The sequence below is a fragment of the Juglans regia genome, chromosome 7 (genome assembly GCF_001411555.2).
Source record: "Juglans regia cultivar Chandler chromosome 7, Walnut 2.0, whole genome shotgun sequence".
Classification (NCBI taxonomy): Eukaryota; Viridiplantae; Streptophyta; class Magnoliopsida; order Fagales; family Juglandaceae; genus Juglans; species Juglans regia.
The window spans coordinates 1,305,120-1,332,974 of NC_049907.1; the positions used below are offsets into that span (position 1 = coordinate 1,305,120).

General features: G+C 37.8%; 1 pseudogene; it reads left to right on the plus strand.

The window, feature by feature from the left end:
* The first annotated feature begins 11,920 nt into the window (after positions 1-11,920).
* LOC109009128 lies at positions 11,921-22,228 on the plus strand (annotated as a pseudogene).
* The last annotated feature ends 5,627 nt before the right edge of the window (positions 22,229-27,855 follow it).

Consider the following 27,855-nt stretch of genomic DNA (forward strand, 5'->3'; position numbering starts at 1 on the left):
GCGGCGGAAACCCTAAACAAAGCAGAATTAGCGATGTTCGCTCGAGCGGCGTGTCGAGCCCGCGTCGAGTGAACCTGTTTCCCGCAATTGCTCGAGCTGTGTGTCGAGTGGCTCTTCAAGCGAAGCTCTCTGACTTCCCTCCGCTCGAGCTGTGTGTAGAGCGAAACTCTCTGACTTGCTTTTGCTCGAGCTGTATGTCTAGCTATCTTTGAGCGAAGCTCTCTGACTTGTATTTGCTCGAGCGGTGCAACCAAACTCAATATACTCAACAATTCTCCCACTTGGAGACTAGTACACCCACAGTATCGTCCTCTGCCTCAAACATGATATCCTCCACCTCTGCAACTCACTGCTCTTGTCTTCATGCTAGAAGACCAACTGAAGTTGCACACAACTTCAATTTCTCAAGTGTAACACCCTTTGTCAACATATCAGCAGGATTCTTACTTCCACAAATTTTCTGAAGTAACAACTGTCCATCATCTAACAATGATCGTATAAAGTGATACATGATCTGAATGTGCTTGGTTCTGGAATGAAATGATGGGTTCTTGGCAAGGAATATGGTACTCTGACTGTCACTGTAGAGGGTGCCCTTCTGATTCTTTTTATCCAATTCCTCCAAGAAGCCCTGTATCAAAACCATCTCCTTTGCGAACCCCATGAAACTGCAGTACCACCCAGAGTGTAAACAAACCCTGTGGTACTTTCTCTACTATCAGTGTCTCCAACTAAATCAGCATCAACATAGCCCTGCACCTCTAAGCCCTCTCCCGAGAAACATAAGCATGTTTCTGAGGAGCCTTTTAGGTACCTCAAAATCCACTTCACTGCTTCCCAATGTTGTTTTCCAAGGTTACTCATGTATCTACTCACAACTCCCACTGCATGGGTAATATCTGGTCTAGTGCAAACCATAGCATACATAAGTGAACCAATAGTTGAGGCATAAGGAACCTAACTCATATAGTCTTGTTCCTCTTCTGACTTTGGTGCCTGATCCTTGCTGGGTGTGCAGTCCATCGAGATTGGGGTTGAAGAGTCAAACTCGCTTCTGTTGGGTTTGAGGTAGGGCTGTGCAAAAAAGGGCTTGGCTCGATCAAACAGAAAGGCCCGACATGGGCCCACTCGACTAAAATCAGGTTCAACAGGCCAAAACCCATAACGGGTTCATTTAATCATCTATCGGTTGAAACCGATCACCTGAAAAGAAATTTCTATTTTTTCTTCTCTGTTAAGATGTTTCGTAGCTTATCTCTGAACTTCTTTACTGTTTACTGTTCTTCTCTCTTGGGTCTTCGTGAAATTGCTATTCTTTGAGGGAAACTAGTTGGTGCTGCTCGGTTATTTGCATACGGCCTGCTTGAAGATGCATCATCAACACAACAATGATGGGTTTTTTATGTAGTGACTATTGATGTTCATGCTTCGTTGAAAAGGGCTTTAAAACTAGAGGATAATTAGTGGGTCTACTCGTCTGAAAGTTGGCCATTTTTGCTCATTTTGCATGTTCAATCTTCCACAGTTTCCTCTTCTTTCAAAGGTTTGAATAATCATTCCCTTAGAAAATCTTTCTAGTTGTTTTGACAATTCAAAATGCTAGCTACGAAGCATTTTGATCTTGTCCATGCTAAAAAAGCATTTCTAGTTGTCCACGCTTCAGAAAAATCTTGCTGGTTTTTGTTGGTGGCCACCCCATTTTTTGATACAATCAGCAGTGGTATTTTAAGCTATTTATTTTTTAATTTGATCTTGTCCTTCAAGTTCTTTTTTTTTTTTCAAACCAAACTTGAAGTTCTTTTTCGTAATTGCTTCCTAGATAGTTTCATTTCTTTTGCTTCAATCCCTTACAGTATGAAGGCCAGATTTGGAAGAATGGTTAAAGGTCCCTCTGCTGATGAAGAAGAAAGTGGGGAGTTTTTTTTTTTTTTTTTTCAATCGGGTCATACCGGTTCGACCCGATTGTATTTTGAAGGGTCGGTTTGACTCCTTAAATGGTAAGGGCCACATGAAGCGAAACCGCTTACCACAAAGTTGTAAAAGAGTGGGCAACGGAAAGTGGAAACCCAACCACCACTTTAGAATAAGAAGATGGGGCTGCAGCTTTAAGCCTTTCATGTAATAACAGTTCTGAGCTTCCGAGGTCTTTTTAGTTTGGACAAGGGAGATGTCCTTATATTAGAACTAAATCTAGGATTTGGTAGTGGCTTTTGCTGGGTCTTTGTTATTTGCTTGTCTCTATTTTTGAGGTCTTATGTCCTTTCTGTGAGGATGCTTTATAATAAGGGGGCTTGACCTCCCTTTTTATTTGAAAAAAAAAAAACGATGGGGCTGAACTTGCAGCAACCCAATAGGCTTGCACAAACCCAGTGTGTGCTTGGGAGTGATGGGCCAGAAATCTCGTAAAATGGCAAAGTTTCATATTTTTTACGATTAGAGCTATTAAGAAAGAAATCTAAGCATAAAGATATTTTTTTTGAGTAATTGATGTGGGGTCACATTGGCAATATATTTGACACAACAATGAAGACCCTGCAAAGAGATTCTTTCAATGGTAAATTAAAGTTGTGGAAATTTCCTCGTTAGAATCAACCGGAGTAGATAAAACAACTTTTATGGAGAGGCCTCGGTAGCTATCAAAAAGACTAGAGATTCGATCATATCAATCATCCTCGAGAATTTTCAATAGTTGGAAAGCCCAAAAAATTTAATGTTATCAGAACCAGATTGCTCACTCTGTTGCACAAAGGCAACTACCAAATCCCAATTGTGGTATCATACCCCTCAACAAAACTTCACAGAAATGACAAACCAGCTTTGTTTAAATAAATTGAAGCTCTTCACAAAAATGACAAACCAGCTTGAGCGTCTTGAGCATCGAGGTCTAGCAAAGTGCAGAGACACACAGCTTATACTCGATACAGTCATTTGACATGAGTAATGTTTGTTACAGTCATTTTTTTTTTTTTAAAGAGTTGGATTCATCATTAAAAGTTAATTTATTTATATAGATCCTAAATTTATTCATTTTTTTTTTAAAATATGCGACACTTACACACTTTATGAATATAAATCTCATTTCTCATTGGCCATTGGAAAGTGAAAATATAACAATATATTGTTTAGATAAATTTGAAACATTTTACTAAGGCCTCGTTTAGATGTTAAAATAAAAATTCTCGGGAGAAGCCACTATTTGGAAGCAACCATTACACAACCTAACAAAATTACCAATTTCTCCTTGCAACAAAACTCACACGTCTCTCAGATTCCACCCATTTGAATCTTCCCAGCAGACCTCCTCTCTCCCATCCCTCGAGTTCCTTCCGTCTACACTCTCCCCCCACTCACCCCCTCGTCTCGCCTATCCTCTCCCCTACCCTCATCCTCGCGTCTAGACCGGCTAAGGTATTTATTCTTATAAAATGCTTTCAAAAAGGATTATATGAAATATAGGGTTATGTTATATGAAATTCTAGGGTTACGTTTAATATTGCTTTCATTGTTACCAGCATTGTTAGAGAAATGTTTATTATGTTTAGCCTCTGCCCTAGTTGTCCCTATCTTGCCCATCCTCTACCCTAGTTGCCCCTGTTACCATCAATCCTCTCCCTTTGTTTCTGAATTCCATACCCGTATGCTCTTTAACCAAGCATTTGGCAGAGGGCTACATATATCTCATATTCTTGGCGGCCACGGGAAGGATTGCTCATCATGGAACAAGGAGTAATATTATTGTCATCAATACCATTGTTTATGCTTATTCCTCGATATCTCTTGATATAGTGAAGCCCTGCACCTCTTTCCTGGGTCTCATCCAAAGGCATTCAGCTAATATGATCTTCGGATTCTTGTTTGAAATGATTTCCAGAGTAAAAATGAAAAAAAAAAATACCACATTCTTATTTTTCTTATCCAACTGTGTTCCTGCCTTACATTCTTTTCCCCAATTCATTGATTTGTATAGAGAAAAACGAATTTTGTGGTTTTGATTACATGTATGCATAAACACAATTTCGAAAGTAAATTTCAACCACCTAGTCACCTTAGTAATACATTGGTGGTAAAACGAAATAGAAGTGTTCTTCATCTTAACTATTATCCTACCATTTCTTGATATGTAGAATAAATTATTAGAAAATTGTCTGTTATTTTTCACTTATTTATTAATAGTTGATGCCTCAAGAGATGATAAAATGTTGGTAGTTAAAATGATGATGAATAGTATTTAAGCTCATGAGTGGAATCACATATAAAATGGAATCTTCAATAATTTTTTATTTTTCCATTCTAATCTGAACTTGTCTTACATAATTTTTGACAAAATTAATGACAAGACTACATCCTACAAAGATTAATCGAGAGAAGTAACTTGTGTGCACATATTATTGGCAAGAAGCATCTATTTTGGAGTTTCTCGCAAAGATTCTAAGAAAATAATATATTTTTTTTAGGATTTGTTATTATCTCCTTCTAGCCAAATTCTCTTCTAAATAGGATTTGCTTGTATTGTAAATAATCAGGAAAATAAGAGTTGTAATGGGTAGGATATGCAAAAGAAAGTCTGCAAGAAAAACATGATCGATTTGGATGATCCTTTTCCTTGACCCTTCATCTCCTCGTAACTTGAGATCCAGACTTCCTCGAGCCTTCATCTCCTCGTGCCCAATCTCCCCATGCCTTCATCTCATCGTCCTCCTCTCTTCTTGAATATTTTTCTTTGATTGTAGAATAGAAAAATATCAAAATTTGCGGAGGGTCGAGAATAGAAATGCATGAATCTTATTGTGTTTGTATTGGGTTATATCAATTGTAATAGTTTCTACTTGGTTTGGATAAACTATAAGGTGCATCATGCATTATGCATGTAAATAGGTGGATATTTTCTTTATTTTTCTTGTATGGATCAACTATAATAGTACTCCCCCTTGAATTAGGCAAAGCCTGATTAGGTACTTGATCTGGCATTTTGTTGTATATGGGGAGAGGTACTATGGAGGCTATGAAAAATCTAGTGTTTTAGGTCACTTTTTTGAATCTGCTGGGCTATATAGATTTTTTCCCAATCTATTTTGGTCACTTTTGAGCTTATCTATGACATTCTTCATCACATTTTTCTCAATCAGTTATACACATAGGATGATAAGTGGAACATGCTCGGAACACCCTCTATATCGATTTTTTTCTCAATCTATTATACACAGGATGACAAGCGCACAAATATCTGCACAAGTTATATAGATTTTTTTCCAAACTCACGCATGCATAGAAACAAATCAACTGAACTAACATTGAAGCTTGATTGATTTCATATACAAGTTTTGTATGGTAAGCTTAACAACATGTACTCCCAATTCCTAAGGAATCACAAGCTATACATCTCCACAATACACAGTCTCCACAACCTGCCTATACACAAAATCCATACACAATTAGACACAAAACCATCTATACACATAAACTTGAACACAATCCACAACGATTATATACACAAAAATCCCTCCACAACTGAACACAAAACCATTTACACTGCTATCAAATAATCATCCTTAGATTAAGTCATCTAGTAAAATATTGAGTCATAATATTCATTCCAATTGGATACAAAATTACAAAGCAACTTATTACAACCTAAATAGTCTCATAATATTCATTCCAAAATCCAATATTCCAAAATCCAAGATTCTAATCTAAGTAGTCTCATTTTCTTGTTTCTTCCAGTGTGCATACTTTTAGCACCAATTTAGCTTTTCCTCCATTGTACAACACATCAAAACCACCTGAAAATATCACAAGACAATGTAAATAAATATTAAAATTCAAAAAATATTACATTTAGTGCAAGGATTATTAACCTGGCATAAAGTAATAAATATTACTGACTAGTTTCCTTCCAACTCAATCAAACTGACATGACATGTTAGAATATTCTACAAACCATAAACATTACTTACTTTACGTGGGTCCCTTTGAAAAAATAATAAAACGGGAATTACATTACTTAAAATTTGATGATGGAGTTGCCTTGACCTTTTCACTGATTATTGCAGATCTCCTAAGGGTCTCACCAGTACCCCAATCGAACTCATGATATTGCAGGACGACCAATGTGTGATTTTAGGTACTGCTCTAGTTGTTTCTTGTTATTGATCTCCTCTCCAGTAGGAGCAATGAACACAATCTCATTCTTCCTTGCTGTACCTCCTTTCTTGGGGAAAAACTAAAGGAACATTGAAACAGGGGTGTAACTCAAAGTGCCACACAATAAGAATTCTGAACTAAGCACCTGCCCCACACACACACACACACAAAGAAATCCAAGATTGCACAAAGACAGCGGAGGACCTCTCTAGTTTACTTGGTTTTAGCTTCCAAGACTTTCTTGGTTTCTTTACATTCTCTAGTTAGGTGCATCTCACCTATACCACCTATGAAAAGCCATGCCATGAAAATCAGTTAATTAAAATCAACCATTGGTATCAAAATAAGTTTCTAAGCTCATCCGTTGACCGCTCTAGAATTGAAAACTTCAACTAGATAATGTTTTTTCTTATGCAACCACAAAATTAAATAAATGTACTTGCTGGGCATCCAACAGTTGAACCCAATCTTTATACGGGTCTGGATTTTATTTTCACATTTAACCAGCAAATCCAATAGTTCTTGAGTATGTACAGTTGCTTCACGGAAATAAGTCATGAGATCTAGTAGATCCAGAGAACCCATCATAATTTATCCTCCTGATGTGAAAATAGTTTTACAAGGCAGAATAAAATTCTCAAAATATACCTATCAGGGCTGTATTCCATTTATTGACAATTTTTGTAAATGTAGTAGATCCAGAAGACATTAGAATCTGCCTCACACGATTCTCAAACACTTTCATGTGTTCATCATCAACCCGCAAGAAAGCAACAACAGTCCGTTCTTTGGTCTGTTCATTCTGTAGATTCCAAATGCCATCTCTTGTATTGTTGAATGCTTCTTGGGTCATTATTATTTTAGGAAGTATCTGAACTTCAAATCCACAAATATAGGTCAAATAAGAAATGATTCAGAAAAAATTCCATTCTCCATAAAGCGAACATCACAATCATAACCTGAAAAGCCTAGGGAGGCTAAAGCGGCATGAAGATAAATCTCAGATTCATACACAATTACAGGACTACTAACCGAAATAATTACCAACTTATTAAAAAGGGGATCTAAAGGTTAAGACACCTCTCCCATTCATGAGCACGTCAAACACAATTTATTAAAAAATGAAATACATCAACCTGCCTACTCAAATGGTAAACGTTTGGATTTCCATATGTTTTTTGAGGCGTCATTAATGACCGTGAAGTTGACGTTGAAGGCTTGGGTGTCATTCCATCTTCCTCTTCCCCCATCACACTAAAACTGAGAATGTCCACCGAGAGGCAAATGAAGAAAAAGGAACATTAAACTCTCTTACTTGATAGCAGTAAAAAAAAAAAAAAAAAAGAAAAAAAGAATCTGAAAAGTAAAAAAGAAAAAAGAAAAAGTAAACCTTAAACTGTCATAACACTTGATGTAGAATCTGAAAAGTAACACGTAATACAGATAACAAAATCAACAAAACCTATAGATGCCAAATCGACATAATTTACTTTTCGTCTGGCCAACAATCAAATAGTGTAAACACAATTAGACAGTGGTGTCCATATGATCTAAAAATCTCTGGACATCCTAGACAATCCTAAGTAGGCATTTACAAATGGAGATTTACTAATTGCAAAGGCAGGGCAATTTTTATTCAAATTGCTTGAGCATGAAACTATTATGAAGTCAAAAATTAAATGATGAGATATTATTTGAGAGAAAATAATAATGACAAGGGATAACTTTTTTATAAGTATGAAATGACAAGGGAAACTACAATGGTTTGCAGTTAGAAGCAGCTTGTATGGCTGGAGGGATTTGCAATTATACTAGGTCTTTTAGTATGGTTACTTTCACCATGTAGGCTTAGGTTTCAAACCCAGCACAGGCCACAGTGGGCATCAAGGCAGAGTTGTTTAGTTTACCACCTTGAGAACTAAGAACAAAGTGGCCATTAATGAACAAAAATCATTTGTTTAAGTGGCTCCTGATATTTGCCACATGGAAAAATTAAAAAGAACATGCTCCAATACATGTCAGGTACAAGTAATAGGAATTCCATAAAAAATAAAATGCAACATACACCAATGGTGTTGCTAACAGGACCATGCAATTGAAGGTGGTATTAGTCACAATGACAATGTTGAGAAGGTGGCATAACTCTCGATCGATATGATGGTGCAAGCGCTGTCATGGATGATCATAACAATGAAGATTATGTAAACAACGACTGATCTATGTGAACACCAAGAAGACATGGCATTTTAGTTTCAACAACAATTCCTATTACTTGTCAGGTACAAGTAATAGGAATTCCATAAAAAATAAAATGCAACATACACCAATGGTGTTGCTAACAGGACCATGCAATTGAAGGTGGTATTAGTCACAATGACAATGTTGAGAAGGTGGCATAACTCTCGATCGATATGATGGTGCAAGCGCTGTCATGGATGATCATAACAATGAAGATTATGTAAACAACGACTGATCTATGTGAACACCAAGAAGACATGGCATTTTAGTTCATGGAGAGGGTACTTAAGGCTCTGTTTAGTATTCCTTTGCTTCTCAAACCAAACACAGAATTTCCAAAACAGTTTCAACAACAATTTCCAAATTATTGTACAAAAACAAAAACCCAAAAAAAGATCAGAAAATTTTGTTCGCAATTAGGTGAAAAAACCATTATACAAAAACAAGCACCCAAAAAAAAAAATCAGAACATTTATGTATGCCTAAAGTTTTAAAAGGTAAAACATTGTGCTTCAATCCATTGCAAGTGAAACAGTGCATTCCAATATGTTGTTGTTGCGGCATTGCATACTAAAGGTTAAAATGCTTTGCATGGCATCATCTTGCATCAGATCCATAAGATGAAAAAATACATACCTTAGTAGCTCGTGCCCGCAGATCTCTTCAGCAAAAATAACACCTTTTCAAACTGGGAAAGCAGAGGATGGGCAGAGGGAAGGGGTGCTGGGCAGAGGGGGTGCGGGGCAACTAGGGCATTGTTTGGGAGAAGCGGGGGTGGGGGTGGAGGATGGGTGACGCGGAGTAGGGGTAGGGGAGAGGATGCCGACGCGGGTGGTGGGGGTGGGGGTGACGTGGGGAAGGGCGACGCGGGGAGGGGTGGGGATAGGAAGAAAAGAAACGGGGAGGGAGGAGAGGAAGAAATCAACGCAGTGTAAGGGACGGGTTGCAGTGCAGACGGGCTCAGATTCGCTGGAAAGACAGACGGTGTCACCGGTGGCGGTGGGCAAAGAAGATTCGACGCGGGCGAGGGAGGAGGTTCGACGCGGGTGAAATTCAAATTGGGAAACACTACCAAGCAAAACGTGCATTTTGCATTAAAAAATAAAAAACAAAAAACAAAAAACCAGCAGCCCCGTAGGGCGTACAATGAGTGCACCACTACGGTGGCTGCTACCTAGTAGAACTCATATTAAAATAAGATACAAAAATATGTGAATGGTAATAAAGTATTTTGAATTAAAATGTTTTATTAAATTTTGAGAAATGAAAGTGAAAAAATTAAAATACTTTTAGAATATAATATTTTAATAATATTTTTATTTTAAAATTTGAAAAAGTTAAATTATTTTTTATATTTTATCTAAAAGTTTAAAAAAATTATAATGATTAGATAAAAAATAAAAAAATTAAAAATTAAAAAGTATTTATATTTAAATGATATTTAAAAAGAAAATGAGAGAACATCTCAACATCTAAATAAGGGCAATCTTATGTAAGGATGTGAACAGAGACCATGGTCGAGGGCTTTTAGGAGACATGCAAGGGCTTGAACTCCAAGAGTGGGCAAATTTCCTACTCTCAAGAGAATCTGCAAAAACCTGTGTTCCTTATGAAGGCACGCTTAACCATGGTTCTCTTTGCACAGCTTCATCAAACTGTTGTGCACAGAGAACTGCACGAGGACACACAACAACAAATGCTTTTTTTGTCGAGCTGCCTTTGCCTAATAGCATCCCTGATTGGGAGCATAAGGATTTGTTGATAGGAGGAGAGGTCGATGGTTCCGATACAATCGATAGTGGAGTGTTCTCTCAGCTGAGGGTTGATGCTGCCAGATAATCCTCATTCACTGCCTCGTGGGTTTGGTCCCGTCTTTTTTATTCCTTTTTTTTTTCGCAGCACTTTTCAACTGTATTTTGATGTGTTGCTTTGTTTGATATTGGTGCAATTAAACTCATGTTTATGCTTCAATTCGGTTACTTTCAATGGGCAGAATGCAAATTGTAGTTGAGAGACAATAAAGGTTAGAGGCTTAGAAGAAAAGGTCGTGTTTATCTGCTAGAAAATGTCGAACCTTATTTAAGAAACAAGAAAGTTTAGTCTAAGTTGTTGGCGAAATATTATTTTGGTATAAAAAATTTCCTCCTCCGTGTGCTATTTGTTTTGTACGAGCTCACAACTCTAAAAAATTTCAATTCGTCTAAAAAATACAAAACGGCCAAATTCCAAACTCAACTACAGAAGACAATCAGTCTCCATCAATCATCATTTTAATGATGTGACATCATCTTGCTTAAATGTTTCAAGTTCTAATTCTATAATATTATTATTAGTTGAAGTCAATTTTTATTTTTAAAATCTAATACCAATGTTAGAAAATTAATGTGTACTTCATTAATAACGAAAATTAATTTGCTACTAAATGTGGAACCTTCTTTGGAAAAGAAGAAAGTTTAAGAAAAATTGAAATTGTCATGCTTATCTACTCGAAGTATTGAAGTAATGAGTTGGGTTACTCTCTTGTCCATAATAGTCTGATCAAGTTGACCGTTTATTATTATTTTATTTTATTTATTTCATTTTTATATTTTTTTAATATATTTAAATATTTTAAAAAAATAAAAAAATATTACAATATACTTAAAATTATTTTCTTAATCATTAAATAATAAAAAATTAACAACAGTTAAATTGAGCGGTACAATTGACAATTGACAGAGAGAGTAATTTTTTTCCTTGAAGTAATTTACCTTCATTTTTCACTGATAAGATTTTTTGCAAAACTGAAGGCTGACATGATTGAGTCCCTCTATATATATTTGATCGACCTCAGAGTTCATATAATCACTCGTTCGGTTCAATTATTACTCAGGAAAAGAACGTACAGCTCTTTTAGTTTTCTAGATTAGGTATCAATTATTGTTTGGAAAAAGTAGCCTCGTTATTTTTAAAAAATATTTATATTTTATCAAATTCTATCTGATCATTATAATTTTTTTAATTTTTAATATAAAATAAAATAAAATAAATAATTAAATTTTTTTAAATCTTAAAATAAAAATAATATTAAAAAATATATTCTAACAATATTTTATTCAACTTTTTAACTTTAATTTCAACTCATCACATCTCATCTCATTTACGAAAACAAATAAAAACAACCGCACAAATGTGACCACTCAACTTAATCGTTTGGTTTTTTATTTAATGATTTAAGAAAATAATTTTAAGTATATTGATATATTTTTTTTTATTTTTTTAAAATATTTAAATATATTAAAAAATATAAATAAAAAATTATAAAATTCACTAAGATAAGTGTAGCGGACTACTCTGGCAGAGTAGCCCAACTCTTATCGTTTTCCCCAGATGCTATAGCACCAATATCGCTTTTAATCCTTTCTTTACTCTCTTGTGGGGGCTCCTCTGTTTCCCACCTCTTTTTCTTCTTTTTTGTGGCCTCTTGACTCCACCTTTCTACTAACACTGCCTTTCTTTATGAAATAGGTGGAATAATTAATGTCCAAGCCATGGTCTTTCTTTAAGATTTCCACTGTGATACATGCATATCCATGAATTTCATGATTGTCACCGTCCTTATTCCATTCTCAGATACCCATAACCACTGAAAAAGCAGCAATCCTTACCAGAAAATCAATGGAACTTCTTTCCTCCCATAAACTTCCTTTCCGACTCTGTCTTCTCTTACCTCTCCATATCACCTCACTTATGCTTCTCTCTTCAGCTTACTCTCTTCCTGATAATTACTTCATCAACTGTGGAGCACACTCTAACACCACCATCAACGATACCCGAGTCTTCGTTGGCGACCGGGGTTTCTTAGTCAGAAAGGGAGAAACAGTCAAAAACAGCAACTCATCAGCGAGTAGTTCACCTGATCTCTATCAAACGGCAAGAATTTTCAAACACCCGTCTTCATATAAGTTCCACATCAACCAGGATGGCACATACTTCATACGCCTCCATTTCTTTGTTTTCTCGTCACGTGATACTGACCTGTCTGCTGCTCGATTCAATGTTTCTGTTTCTGTTTCTGGGCTTTCACTTTTGACGAACTATAGTTTCCGAGACGTTACTAGTTCTCCAAAGATTGAGGAATTCTTGCTCACCATCCCAAAAGGTGAATTTAATATCTACTTCATACCCTACGAGCCAACATCTTCGGCTTTCGTGAATGCCATAGAAGTTTTTCTTGGCCCCGAGAGCTTCATCTCTGATAAGACCCCTTACATTACTTCTCAAGGAGCTAAGAGTAACTACAATGTTTTGACCTCTAAGGTTCTGCATAAAGTCCATAGGATCGACGTCGGGAGTACTTCTACGTCCAAGCCCGATGATTTATGGAGGAATTGGGATCCAGATGTTCATTACTTACAGAGCCCCGAAAGTGAAACGGATGATCAGCCCAAAACTGAAATGCCTCATTACGTACCCGAAAGGATCACCGAGTATATTGCCCCAGCTTTTGTGTATCAGACAGCCAGACAATTTTAAGATAGTAACAGCAACTCCATATCTTGGAGTTTTCCTGTCAATAAGAACTCTAAAAACTTTCTTCGGTTCCATTTCTCCGACGTAGTAAGTACATTTGCTAATATGTTGTGGTTCAATCTCTCTATCAATAGAAAGTTCAGTATGGAGATCAATCCTTACAAAAGAACTAACGAGACCGGCCCTTTTCCATTTTACATCGATTTTGTGGTTGATTCCGATGGTTTGGGATTTGTGAATGCTAGTATCAGCCGAGTGGAGGAATCTCCGACACATAATGCCTTTTTGAATGGGCTGGAGATTCTGGAGGTAGTGAAGGAGTCGGGTTTCATTCCTCCGGAAATTGAAGTAGGAAAAAAGAAACTCTCCCCTACTATAATTGGTCCTGCATGTAGTGGGGCGTTTTTCATTCTGGTAATATTGGTGGCGTTGGGTTTCAAATTCAGGAAACCAGGGCCTGATCAGATTTTGGGAGTGCCTCTTTATGGAGGCTTTAGCTCGGATAACAGGTTGACTCAATGTGGTCCTAATGCTTCCTGAAAAAGCAGTGGTTTTATCCCATACAACACCTAGAGGGGGGGTGAATAGGTGCAGTTCAAATTATGTGGACTAATAAAATTTAATGCCAAGAAGCAAATAAAAGATGACACAAATCATGCAAATAATCAACACAAGGATTTGGTCACGAAGTGGAAACTCATTTGAAGAACGTCTTCAAATTCTAAAACCACTCCGGGTGTAAGCCACCACCTAAAATCCACTATAGAAAAAGTTCATTACAACCAATTTAGAGACACTCACAAAACCTTTGTAGTTCCTAAACTTGGCTTGCAACATCACGAGTGACCCACTCGTTCTCTACACGCATGTAGTGTCGGAACTCCGACCTTCTATAGCTTTCCACGAGAACCTCTCGATCTCTGCATCAACAGCAGCTCCAGAAACCTTCCGGCCAACAAAACGTCCACTTCAATGGACTTTGAATGAGATTTGATCTTGATAGTGGAGTGGTGGATTTGTGTTTGTCCAAAAGAGATTCACAAGGTGAGGAATAGGTTTCTCTCTTTGGCTCTTGAAACACTTAAGGTTTTGCTCTGTTTTTCCACACCACACAACAGAAATGATCTGTTATATTTATAGTCCCAGCAAGTCAGGCGCCCAAAACATGAATTTTAGGTTGTCTTTGAACATTGGCTCGAGCGAGGTGTCGAGCGAAGGTCGAGCGCACGTTATCTTCTGAAACCGCTCGAGCGAGGTGTCGAGCGAGGTGTCGAGCGAGCGTCTCTGGATGTCTCTGGATGGGTTCCGCTCGAGCGCCACGTCGAGCGCACATCGAGCGAACCACTCTGGATGAGGTCTGCTCGAGCGCCACGTCAAGCTCACCTCGAGCGAACCACTCTGTCTGGGTTCCGCTCGAGCGCCACGTCGAGCGCACATCGAGCGAACCTCTCTGGAAGGTTCCGCTCGAGCGCTATGTCGAGCGCTTATCGAGCGAACCTCTCTGGAAGGTTCCGCTCGAGCGCCATGTCGAGCGCCCATCAAGCGAACCTCTCTGGAAGGTTCCGCTCGAGCGCCATGTCGAGCGCCCGTCGAGCGAACCTCTCTAGATGGGTTCCGCTCGAGCGCCAGTCGAGCGTCAGTCGAGCCATGTTGAGCACACTTCAATATTTTTCATGTACCAATGCATCAACACTTGTTACAACTCAACTTTACATAGGTTTTCACAAGAATATGCCAATTAACACATTTTTCCCTCAACAATCTCCCCCTTTGGCATTTCTGTGACAAAACCTCTAACCTATACATAGGACTTAATCCTAACACACCCAAATCAGGATTCCCATTATTCAGGCAAAAAGTCTTGAGCACATTGAGATATTTCTGCAAACTTAACAAACGGTTAAACGTACCAATAACAATATGCAAGAAATAATCTCATAAGCATAAACACTTGTAGCACAGTTCTCAGAAAAGACTTTTCATTAAGAATTAAAACATACATTGTTTTTCAATTTAGACAAACAATAGTAGCATGAGCAGCATGTGATACAAATAAAAATAGCTGCTCCCCCACAAAACAAAACAAAAGCTGCCCCAACAGCTTTCTTGCTACTCCCCCTAAATCTCTATACTACTCCCCCTTAATCTATACTCCCCCTTTTTGTCACAAACTCCAAGGGTGTCAACTGTCCCCACCAGATTGACTGCCATCTTCTTCATCAAGCCGCTCCTCAATGTCGTCGAAGCGTTTAGTCACAAGCTGCTGAAAGCTGTCAACTTTGGCATCAAGATGATCAAATCGGGCTTCAAACCGAGCTTCAAGCCGGGCAAGGTACTCAAGAACCTGCTGAAGGCTGGGATCGACTGATCCCGCTGCCGGGCCCTGAGGCTGTGAACTAGATGGCTGAGAAGTGGAAGGCTGAGATGTGGATGGCTGAGAGGAAGATGCAGGAGGATGCTCAACATCCAGTGGGTGAGGGGTAATGTGAGCACGACTCAATTGCATGGTCCTACGCCCAATGGGAGCCTTAAGAGGAACTCTAGGCTCATTAGGACGAAGCATAACAGTCTGAGAGAGGGCTAACCTAGTAATGAGGCAGGCGAGAGGCAAGCCAGTCCGTAATTTCGGGAAATTAAACGCCTCAAGAATGACCCGACACAGATGACTCCCCAGATCAATGGAGACATCATTTATCAATGCATACAAAAGAGTGGCGCGGTCAGGACCGACATCACTCTGATGACCAGTAGGATAAAGGTTTGTAAGGACTATCCTACTGAGAATGAGAAACTCGGGTGAAAAACGAGAGGTGAGAATGGGTGTCTTACCATCCCAACTCGAAAAAGGACCGATTAAACATTGAACAATGACAGTCGGACTTGGAGGAGAAGTCCGTGTATATGGATAAGTGGGGTTTGCCACTCGCGGGGCATGTAGCAAGTCCGCAACCATGCCCGGAGTCACCCGGAAAACAATGTTCCGGAGACTGACTTCAAAAGAGCCATCATCAGCGATGGCATCAATATTGGAGTAGAACTCCTTAACCAACTCCACAGAAGGAGTGGGATGACCAGTGGTCAAGGCGAGCCACTGGCGAGACTCAAAAATGCGAGGAATTACAGTCTCAGAAAGCTCACCAAGGAGAACTTCCCGCTTAACAATAAGAGAACGGGTGGAAAAATTTTGAGTGTAGAGTTCTCTTGCACGAGGATTGCGAAAATGTGCTTGAGCGGGGGCCGGAGGATTTTGGCGTGAACGAACCCTTCGAGACATGATTGAAGCTGGACAAAATCAATGACCGTTAGACAAGGCTAAAGGTAATGTGAAATGCCCAATGCTTGATGAATGCACATGCCTAATTGTGAACCAAGCCAAACTTATGCAATGTTGCTAAAACTATGTCAAAATGCACAATGCACAATGCACAAGCCCACTAAACCAATATAACAACCCATTTTGCATTTTTGAGCACTTCAAACTCAACCAAGCCAAGATTGGGTTTTAAACCCAATGGAGGTCCCAAGTCTCAATGCCAAACACTATCCCAATACTAGAATAGACAAACATGACCATGGGGATAATGTAGTATCAATGCATGATGAAAATAAGAAATCAAACTTCATTGATGCATTTTACCGAGCACTTGGAGTGCATCCAAGTGCAAACCAAATGAAAAACCCCTTGGGGGTTCTAAGAACCTCCTAAATACAAAGAGAATAGGAATGGACAACCAAGAGGTCCATTCAAACACCAAACAAACCAACAAGAATGCTTCATTTCGGAATCCCCAAATCAAGCCCTAATTTCCGAAATATATGAGTATGGAAATGCATGAAGAAATTCAACATATAAACCGAAAATGATTGATAAGAAACAAAGATTAGAGACTTACCGTGATTAGAAAGGAATTTCTTGAAAGAAATCAAGTGAAAACCCACGGAAAGAGAAGAGAGAAGCGTCGCGCAAGAAGGGGAAGAAGAAAAGGCGCAGAGAGAAAGTCACGGGCTGGAGAAAAAGAAGGCACGCGGGGCATTTTAAAACGCTTTCGCTCGAGCGGCAGTTAAGTTCGCTCGAGCGGAAGCCCAAAATTCTCAAAACTCAAATTTCATCCAGTGATTCAAGCATTAATGAAGTCAATTTTGAAGCTTGAAAAACACATCAAATGTAAAAGAGCATCATATTATCACAATTTACGCAAGTAGTAAAAACAGAGTATCACATGTAAGATGAACATGCGTGTTTTGTGAGTCCCAACTCAATCAAGAAGTTTCAACCAAAATTGTGAGTGGGGTTAGGCTAAAACAAGAAACTATAAGTGCATGGGGAGCCTTTCCACGATACAGAAAGTAAAACCTAATGCTGCTAGGACCTAAATAGTTCTGTTTGAATTCATGCATTAGGATTGGCCTATTGAGTAATATGACCCCTTTTTCTTTTTCTTCTTCTTTTTCTTCTTCTTCTTCCTTCCTTTTTTTTTTTATTTTTATTTTTTTTTTATTTTTAGAGAATTTTCATAGGAAGAATTTTGATATATAATCATGAGGTCATCTAGCCCGTGGTCAATTCTGTATACACGTAGAGCTCCCTTACATCTTTGATTGCCTCCCCAAGATCTCTCTGGTGGCAAAACAACAATTGTTTGAGCTGGAAGTGTAGTGTGTGAAGCAGGTCACAACTTACAAATAGTACATATGTTTTAAACCTTTGTAACTTATAACGGTACATGATACAATTTTCAAAAGATATAAGTACCTAAAATTTTCAGAATTGACATCACGAACACTCTTTATCCCACGCAAGTGTAAAACATAATTCATGATTTTTGAGGAACACACACAACATGCTTTTAACAAACAGAACAAAAATGAAAAACAACTATACAACAAAAAAAAATGCATGAATGCATGACCATCAGTCTATACCATGTCTGGTCTGCTCCTCCCCCTTTCTCATCCACACTTGTCTCACTTTTGGATGATTCACCTTATCAACCTTCTGTCTAGTAGTCAATTGGTCTAACTTCACATTGATAATCTCATTTTGTTTGGTCAAGACCATGACTTGGCTCCACAAGTTTTGATGCCCTTTTCTTGAGTAGGGCTTTTCAATTCTCTTAGGATGGTCCCTAAGTTCAAAACAGTTTGGTCGAATGTGACCAATCTTACCACAATTGTGACAAACGTGGTTTGTCTTGTGAACTTCATGTCTCATGGAGGGTGAAACATACCTGGAAGCATTCAAGAACTTCTTACTCTTTTTAGAAGGATAGACAATCCTACTTTTAGAGAAAGTAGCGGCATGATGATTTTTTAACTTGAAGCAATCTGGTCTAACATGACCAACCTTCCCACAATGATGACATATAGGGCTTGTGTTGCGAGCTCCTTGTCTCTTGGGAGGTGGGACAGGCTTCTGCACATGTAGGGGTTTCTTACCCTTTTTCAAAAGTTGAGGTTTGCCATTCTCATTCGAAGCAGGAACAAACATTATTTTTCCTACCCTTTTGCATGGGATTTTTGAAGTTGAAGCCTCATCAGATTTCCCTTCAATATATCCTATACCTCTCTTGTCACCAAAGGACTTTCCTGAGTTTAGGATTTTGTCAAGCTTTTGTTTCCCAGTAGACAAATTTTTCAACTTATCGTTTAACAAAATCAACTCACTTCCCTGCATTTTCATTTTATCCTCGAGTGACACATTCCTCTTTTGCAACTGATCGGTTAGACAATTGGCTTCATTCAATTTACCTTGGAGATCCTCATTTTCTCTTTTGCAAATATCTATATTCTCAATATGTGCTTTATTGAGTTTCCTCAATTTTACACATTCTTTGTACAACTTCTCATAGATTTCCTCCAACTCATCATCATCCCCGGATTCACTTCCGGATACACTCTCATTTTCAGACGTTGATTCACTTCTGTGACTTTGGCCACCAACAGAAGAAGTGAATGCCATGTAGTTGCGATTTTTCTTTGGAGAGGGACTCTTAGAAGAGTCACTTGTCTCAGAATCATTATCACTCAAAGACGCACCCTTTGCTTTCTCTATGGCCTTTTTGTAATTTGCACACTCAAAGCGAATGTGCCCAAAACCATGACATTCATGACACTGAATATCAGATTGTACCCTGTCTTTGGTGGCTCTAGTATATTTCTTAGAGCTCATTTCCTTGTTTCCTGAACTGGAATTTTCATTAACTCTCTCAAACCTTTTCTTCTTATCTCCCCAATTCTTTCTATTTCTAGATACAAACATCTTCCTGAATTTTTTAACATAAAAGGCTACTTCTTTGTCACTCATAGCCAACTCATCGGATGACTCATCAGATGACTCATTGATAGTGTTGAGGGCCATGGACTTATTTTTCTTATCCACAGGAAGAGTATGCTCATAGGTTTGTAGAGAGCCCACCAGCTCTTCAATTCTCATATTGTCCAAATCTTTGCTCTCTTCAATGGTAGTGACTTTGGGACGGAATCTCTCAGGAAGAGATCTGAGAATTTTTCTCACAATTCTATTCTCAGGGATTTTGTCCCCTAAATTAAAACTAGAATTGACAATATGATTGAGTTTGGCATAGAAGGCATCAAAAGTTTCATCATCTTTCATTCTAAGTTCTTCAAAACTTGTGGTTAGCATTTGAAGCTTAGAATTCTTAACAGCCTTGGTACCTTCATGGGTAACCTCAAGAATGTCCCAAGCTTGTTTACAATTTTCACACATGGAAATTCGCTCGAACTCCTCCTGGGACACAGCCATGAAAATCGCATTCAGGCCTTTGTTATTCCAACCACACTCACTTATTTCATCCCTAGAGTAATTATCCACACTTTTGGAAGTTTGAACTCCCTCAATGATAACAACTGGTTCTCTCCATCCTTTTGTTATGGAAACCCACACTCGTTCATCCACAAACTTTAGAAACGCTTTCATTCAGACTTTCCAATAAGCATAGTTGTTTCCATCAAAATATGGTGGTGATGTGAGAGATTGAGACTTATCCATTTAAACCACTATAACAGGAACACACTCAGGAACTGAATCCTAGCGGAGTAAACCCGCTCTGACACCAATTGAAAAAGCAGTGGTTTTATCCCATACAACACCTAGAGGGGGGGTGAATAGGTGCAGTTCAAATTATGTGGACTAATAAAATTTAATGCCAAGAAGCAAATAAAAGATGACACAAATCATGCAAATAATCAACACAAGGATTTGGTCACGAAGTGGAAACTCATTTGAAGAACGTCTTCAAATTCTAAAACCACTCCGGGTGTAAGCCACCACCTAAAATCCACTATAGAAAAAGTTCATTACAACCAATTTAGAGACACTCACAAAACCTTTGTAGTTCCTAAACTTGGCTTGCAACATCACGAGTGACCCACTCGTTCTCTACACGCATGTAGTGTCGGAACTCCGACCTTCTATAGCTTTCCACGAGAACCTCTCGATCTCTGCATCAACAGCAGCTCCAGAAACCTTCCGGCCAACAAAACGTCCACTTCAATGGACTTTGAATGAGATTTGATCTTGATAGTGGAGTGGTGGATTTGTGTTTGTCCAAAAGAGATTCACAAGGTGAGGAATAGGTTTCTCTCTTTGGCTCTTGAAACACTTAAGGTTTTGCTCTGTTTTTCCACACCACACAACAGAAATGATCTGTTATATTTATAGTCCCAGCAAGTCAGGCGCCCAAAACATGAATTTTAGGTTGTCTTTGAACATTGGCTCGAGCGAGGTGTCGAGCGAAGGTCGAGCGCACGTTATCTTCTGAAACCGCTCGAGCGAGGTGTCGAGCGAGGTGTCGAGCGAGCGTCTCTGGATGTCTCTGGATGGGTTCCGCTCGAGCGCCACGTCGAGCGCACATCGAGCGAACCACTCTGGATGAGGTCTGCTCGAGCGCCACGTCAAGCTCACCTCGAGCGAACCACTCTGTATGGGTTCCGCTCGAGCGCCACGTCGAGCGCACATCGAGCGAACCTCTCTGGAAGGTTCCGCTCGAGCGCTATGTCGAGCGCTTATCGAGCGAACCTCTCTGGAAGGTTCCGCTCGAGCGCCATGTCGAGCGCCCATCGAGCGAACCTCTCTGGAAGGTTCCGCTCGAGCGCCAGTCGAGTGTCAGTCGAGCCATGTTGAGCACACTTCAATATTTTTCATGTACCAATGCATCAACACTTGTTACAACTCAACTTTACATAGGTTTTCACAAGAATATGCCAATTAACACATTTTTCCCTCAACACTTCCGTTGCTCCTAGTCTAAACCTTAGTTAAAGGGTACATTTTTCTGAAATACAGCGTGCAACGAAGAACTTCAATGAAAAGCTATTGATTGGGGAGGGTGGATTCGGGAAAGTCTACAAAGGAACACTTAAAGATGGCAGGAAAGTGGCTGTGAAACGAAGTGACCCACGACATGGGCAGGGTCTGGAGGAATTCCAAACGAAGATCATGGTGTTGTCTCAAATTCGTCACCGCCATCTTGTTTCTCTGATTGGATATTGCGATGAACGGCGTGAGATGATACTGGTTTACGAGTTCATGGAAAATGGGACTATGAGAGATCACCTTTATCATTCAGATGACAAATCTAAGAAATCAACTTCACGGTCTGAATTGTCTTGGGAGCAAGGAGTAGAAATATGCATTGGTGCGGCAAAGGGCCTGCACTATCTACACACCGGTCCAGCTGGAGGAATCATTCACTGTGACGTTAAGTCAACAAACATTCTTCTCGATGAACGTTATGTGGCTAAAGTTGCCGACTTTGGCCTTTCAAAATCTGGCCTTCCCAATCCGGAAAACTTCACCATGGGTGTAAAGGGTAGCTTTGGTTATCTTGATCCAAAATACCTTACAACCCTACAGTTGACAGAGAAATCTGACGTATACTCCTTTGGAGTTGTACTTCTTGAAGTTCTCTGTGCTAGACCGGCTATCATACAGTCATCTCAGTTGGATGAGATGAACTTAGCAGAATGGGGGATGTTGTGGCAAAAGAAAGGCCAACTCGAGAATATTATTGATTTGGTGCTTGTTGGTAACATTAAGCCAAGTTCATTGAGAATATTTGGTGATACTGCAGAAAAGTGTTTGAAGGCATTTAGTATTGAGGGGCCGACTATGCAGGAAGTGTCATATTACCTAAATTATGCACTGCGGCTTCAAGAGACTGGGATGCCCAGGGAGCCATTTGAGGACAGCACAACGACTACCATAACATCATTGGAATTGCAGTTTCTAATTGTGTTGAACTTTCCTGTTCATGAAGATGATGATGCACCCATTGGAGGGGATGATAGTTCTGATATAGAGGTTAGTGAAGTCTAAGTTCACTGGTTTGGGTAAATACTGTCAGGTTTGCATTAGCACCTGAATTCATAGCAATATTTAATAGTCTTTTTAAAAAATTCGGGAATTTAATCAAAAAAACTTTTATTATCAGTTGTCAAATGCAGTGGTGTTCCTCGCATGACTTGAACATCTTTTTGGCCACGAAATTTGTAATACGCTTTAGTTTGTGGCTTTGTGCTTAAATTGATACCACTATTTTATAATGTGAACATCTTTTTGTTGGCCTCTTCGATGTCAAAAGTTAGTCTAATTGAATTGTAATAAAACTGGATAAACTCCGTTTGAAATTTTGTTCGAAAAAAAAAAAAAAAACTAGCCAGCGAGACCCTTGATCACTTGAGTAAGTTTAATTCCTGATATCCCCTCTAAAGCGTATTTTTGGTTCCGTCTTAGATTTTCAACCACCTATGTTTTCATTGGGACACCAAATATATTGATGTGGAGGAACAATCAATATTTTAAAGTTTGCTTTATATCTCTATCTATCTCATTTGACATGTTTATTGAAAAGTATTTCTTTACACGTAATAAAATGAGGGTACCCTCGGAGAAGATCTTTTAATTTTTATGCCAATTAACTCGAAGTGTATATATATTATTAGAAATATTAGATCAAAGTATAAAACGAAAGCGATATTACCTCATAGGAAATATCTTGGATCTAGTATAGTTGTTCCACAAATTCTCTATTATCGTTGTTGTTCATCCGAAATCTTCATGGCGATGGTGGAGTGTGTTACGTGACAATATACCAGACCAACACCCATATATTCTACAGTTTAGAATCCCGGGACTAAGGAGAACCATTTGAAAGAGAGAACTACTTTGTGATGCCAATGTGTCATCTAAAGGGGGGAGGTAATAGCCCCTCTAAGCGTAACTCCCAGCTCATGACCCCTAGGAGAAGGAGAATGGGTGCCCACTATGGGTGTCCCTATCTTACATACATACATATATATATATATAATATATATATATATACTCTATTATAATAAATGTATATCTAATTGTGAATAGTAATTTTTGTTATTTTTCCGTTAAATCTTGTTTTACCAAAAGGCCCTTAAAATTATTGACCATTTGACTTGTAGCTTTTTTATAGAATTTAATGAAGGATCTTGTGATAGGAATTAAGGTGGGCCTACTCTTAAAGATCATTTGCAAGTTCCAGATGGGCCAATTACAAGATCAAGGGCCAAGAAGATCAAGAAAGCAATGCAAGGATTGGTGCAATCCACTTGGGATGAAGCCAGCAAGAGCCCAACACTCAAGATGAGTCTGAAAGAAGAAGAACCAGTTTTGATCCATCTGATTCAAGCTGTGGAAGATATGACTTAGAGATACAGCCTATTGTTATTGGAGGCTTCCAATTTGATTAAATGATTTATTTTATTAGTTTAGAATAAGTAGGCTTGAAGATGCTTGGCTTACATGTCTTATTTCTTATGAACTATGTTTTTTGGAAGGCCTTGTATTTTGGCCAAGGGCTTATTTGGAAACTTATTTTTTAGGAACTAGGCTTTCATCAATTTATTTTAGGGGTTACTGTAACCGCGCGTACTGTAGCCGGTACTGTTCATCAAGGGTAATTTTGGGTAAAAGGGGCTTTATTTTGGTTAGGGTTTTAATTAGGTTTGGGTTTAAAAACTCTTTATAGCCTCATTTGAGGGGGAGACAATATTGAATTTTATTTGTGAGTTGAGTTTTCTCCTCTAATTCTTGATTGAACTCTTGAACTTATTGAAGGTAAATCACAACCTTTATGGCGTTCCTCCTTTGTAATCTGGTTTCTTGAAACAAGTTCTCATCGGGTCTAGGTTCTCCATCCGTTGACTTGATTTTGACTTTCTTGGGGAGTTTTCAAATTAATTGTGGGTTCAAGGGAATTCATTCCCACGGGTTCATATCATTTTATTTTACCAAGATTCTTAAGACCCATAACCATTTGACGTGTAACTCTCTTGTAGAATTTAATGAATAATTATGTTTTACCAAAAGGTCCTTAAAAGCCCTGCTGTGCACATGAATTGACGTCTCTTTTTCATGTCCTTTTTGTTCTTACAATGTACTCATTTTCCTTTCTTTCTGTTTCAATTTTTATAAATATAAAATTAATAATATTTTATTATTATATAGAGAGTAAATAGATAATCCAATATAGATGCAGATCAATGCTCATACTTTGTTGAATTTTTTTTTTTTTTTTAATCTTGATTTTTTTATCTTTCTTTATCCTTGTATTTTTTTTTTCCAGACAAATAAGTTATTGACTTTTTCTTTTTTTTTTTTATTTAAATCATTATGGTAAGTGCACTCTGGATTAGTGGAGATTACTGTTCGACATCAACTTTATCCCCTGTCATTAGCATTGATCTTTTTTCCATTTTGATTTGCGTATACGTGATTCAAGATTCACGTAATCCCTTTATATGTTGCTTTTGGGTGGTCATCAACTTTGAAGATCCCAATCCTCAGCTACACGTGAGTCTCATTTAGAGTGATCAGGAAGTAATATAAACTACCACCAAACATCCATGGAAATGCATGCTTTACTACTCTTCTCTCCCTTCTCTTCAATTATGCCTTACTCTTTAGTTCAGTACGTACCCCCAAAAGCACTTCATCGACCTTCGGGTCAGAATATTTTTTTAACTAATTATGATTGGATCTCGGCCTTAATCTATTTAAAAATTCCAGCTGCACTAGGAATCCTCTATTTAAAAATCCCATGTAAATACCAGCTCTCCTTATACGCGGGTCATCAATTGGAAGACAACCATACCAGGCTTTCCACGTAATAATCGACATTTTACCCGACAAAGATGGGTGCCACACTCATTTCATCCAAAGAATTTTAGGAGAACAAACCCGTATACGACGTGGAGATGCATTAAATTCTGGATTGTAAAACTAAATGAGAAGCTTCGTGCAATCAAGCCACAATTAATACAAGATTAGAAGATACTAGAAGAACTGCACATTGAATCAAAAATTAAAAGCAGGAAGAAAGATCCAGATTATTCGTTGGCTTCAGCCCTAGCTTGGCTGGTATAAACTAAATGTGAATGGAAGTAGTAGAGGTAACCCGGGAATGGCAGGTGCAGGGGAAATCATGCAGGATGCTGCAGGTAACATGGTTTTTGCCTTCTCTTCTCCACTAGATCATGGTACAAACAATTATGCAGAGTTCATGGCACTCCTCCTTAGAGTGAGAATAATCTGTCAAAAAGGTCTGGATAAGATAGAAATAGAGATGGATTCTTTAATTGTGGTAAACTGGTTTAGAAATGCAAAATGTCTTATTCGGCACCTAGAAGACTTCTGGGAGGTTTCTGGACTGAATTAGATTCTGCTCTGCTCCTCCCCTCTTGAGGGGTCTGATGCTGACAGATAAGCTTGGTTTTCCTCCTTTTATAAAAATAAAATTAAAAAAAAAAAAAGGGCTCGACCTCCATTTTTATTAAAATAAAAAAAAAAAAAGAAAAAAAGAAGAAAAAAAAGAAAACGATGGGGCTGAACTTGCAGCAATCCAATAGGCTTGCACAAACCCAGTGTGTGCTTGGGAGTGATGGGCCAGAAATCTCGTAAAATTGCAAAGTTTCATATTGTTTACGATTACAACTTTTTAAAAAGAAATCTAAGCATAAAGATATTTGACACATCAATGAAGACCCCTGCAAAGAGATTCTTTCAATGGTAAATTAAGTTGTGGAAATTTCCTCGTTAGAATCAACCAAAATAGATAAAACAACTTTTATGGAGAGGCCTCGGTAGCCATCAAAAAGACTAGAGATTCGATCATATCAATCATCCTCAAGACTTTTCAATAGTTGGAAAGCCCATAAAATTTAATGATATCAGAACCAGATTGCTCACTCTGTTGCACAACAGCCAACTGCCAATTAATCCCAATTGTGGTATCATACCCCTCAACAAAACTTCACACAAATGACAGACTAGCTTTGTTTTTAAATAAATTGAAGCTCTTGACAAAAATGACAAACCAGCTTGAGCGTCTTGAGCATCGAGGTCTTGACCAAACTGGACCGGTTGAAAAATATATATATAAATTAATTTTATATATTATACAAAATATTTATATATATATATAAGTTTTATATATAATATATATAATTATATATCATATATGAAATAATTTCATATTATAATTTTTAAATTATAACATAAAATGTTAATCTTAAATATGAACATTTATAATTTGTTTGATCATATGTTATTAATATAATTATATATAAGATAATGTTATTATAATTTATAAAATAAAAGTTTAATCTTAAAGATAAAAATTTAATAGATCATATGCTTTAAACATAATATATATATTAAATTATTAATAACATTTTATCATAAGAAGTAACACTTTATTATATGTTTTTTACAATTTAAAAGAACCGGAATACCGGACCGACCAGACAGGACCGAAAATCAGTAAAACCGAAAGTACCGGTTTAGGAGGGTAACTGGGGCGTAATTGGTTTTAAAAAATGCAAAACCAGTACATATCGATTCAGTCCTAGATTTTGTCCAAAAGTGAATCGGACCAGACCGATCACCCCTAATTGTGACTTCATGGTTTATCATGGAACAATGGTCCTTTCCATCCTTGAAGTTTTGAGAGAAATATATTTGTGCTTTTCCTTTCTGAACCTTTGATCTTAATTTTCTTAACTTTCATTCACAGGTTAGCTAGGCTTTGTAAAGGGGGGAAAATTTCCTTACAAAGTGGTAAACCACTGTCTGCATGCTTAAAGACATTTTCTTTGCATTTATGTTAAGGATAATGATAGGCTTACTGCTCTCCTACTACTCATTCGTTATTCTTTTTGTATTTAATTTTTTTATTAATTTTTGAATTTTTAAAAGAAAATGATAAAAAAATAAAAACTTCAAATATACTATGGATATAATAGTTAATAGATGGTAAAAGAATAGGAAGCCTTATATTAAAATCCTATTCGCAAGTTCCTACCATTTTCCTTTTGCTTGTTGGATGCAAAAGCTGAGAAAAAAACCAGGAAGTTGACGCAGCCTTTTCTTGCATCTTATTTTTTTCTTAAGCTGCCAGCCATCACATTTGGCGTTATATGCTAGACACTTATCTGTACGGAACATATGCCCTTCAGACGTGGCAGGTTTGAAATATAAGATAAAATATAAAATTCTCATATCATCTCATCTCATCATTATATATTTTTTAAATTTCTATACAAAATATAATAAATAATTCAACTTTTTCAAATCTCAATACATATTTTTCAAATTTCAAAACAATAATAATATTAAAATATAATATTTTAAACTTTAAAATAAAATACAAAATTTTTATCTCACCTTCCAAACCTTGACGAAATTAATAAGTTGCATGTTTGGGTTGTCCTAGTCTTTAGGATTGTCAATGAGTTTGTGTTTACCTAGTTAGGAGTCTGTTTACCTATTCAATAGAGTCTATTTTTAAACGTTGAGCAGTGCCTATTTTCGTGTTATTATCAGTTATGTATTAGCCTTTATATAGGCTGATCAATGAAGTGATGCAGAAAACGTACATCATCTATCCTCTCTACTGTTATTGTGTAAAAGCTTCA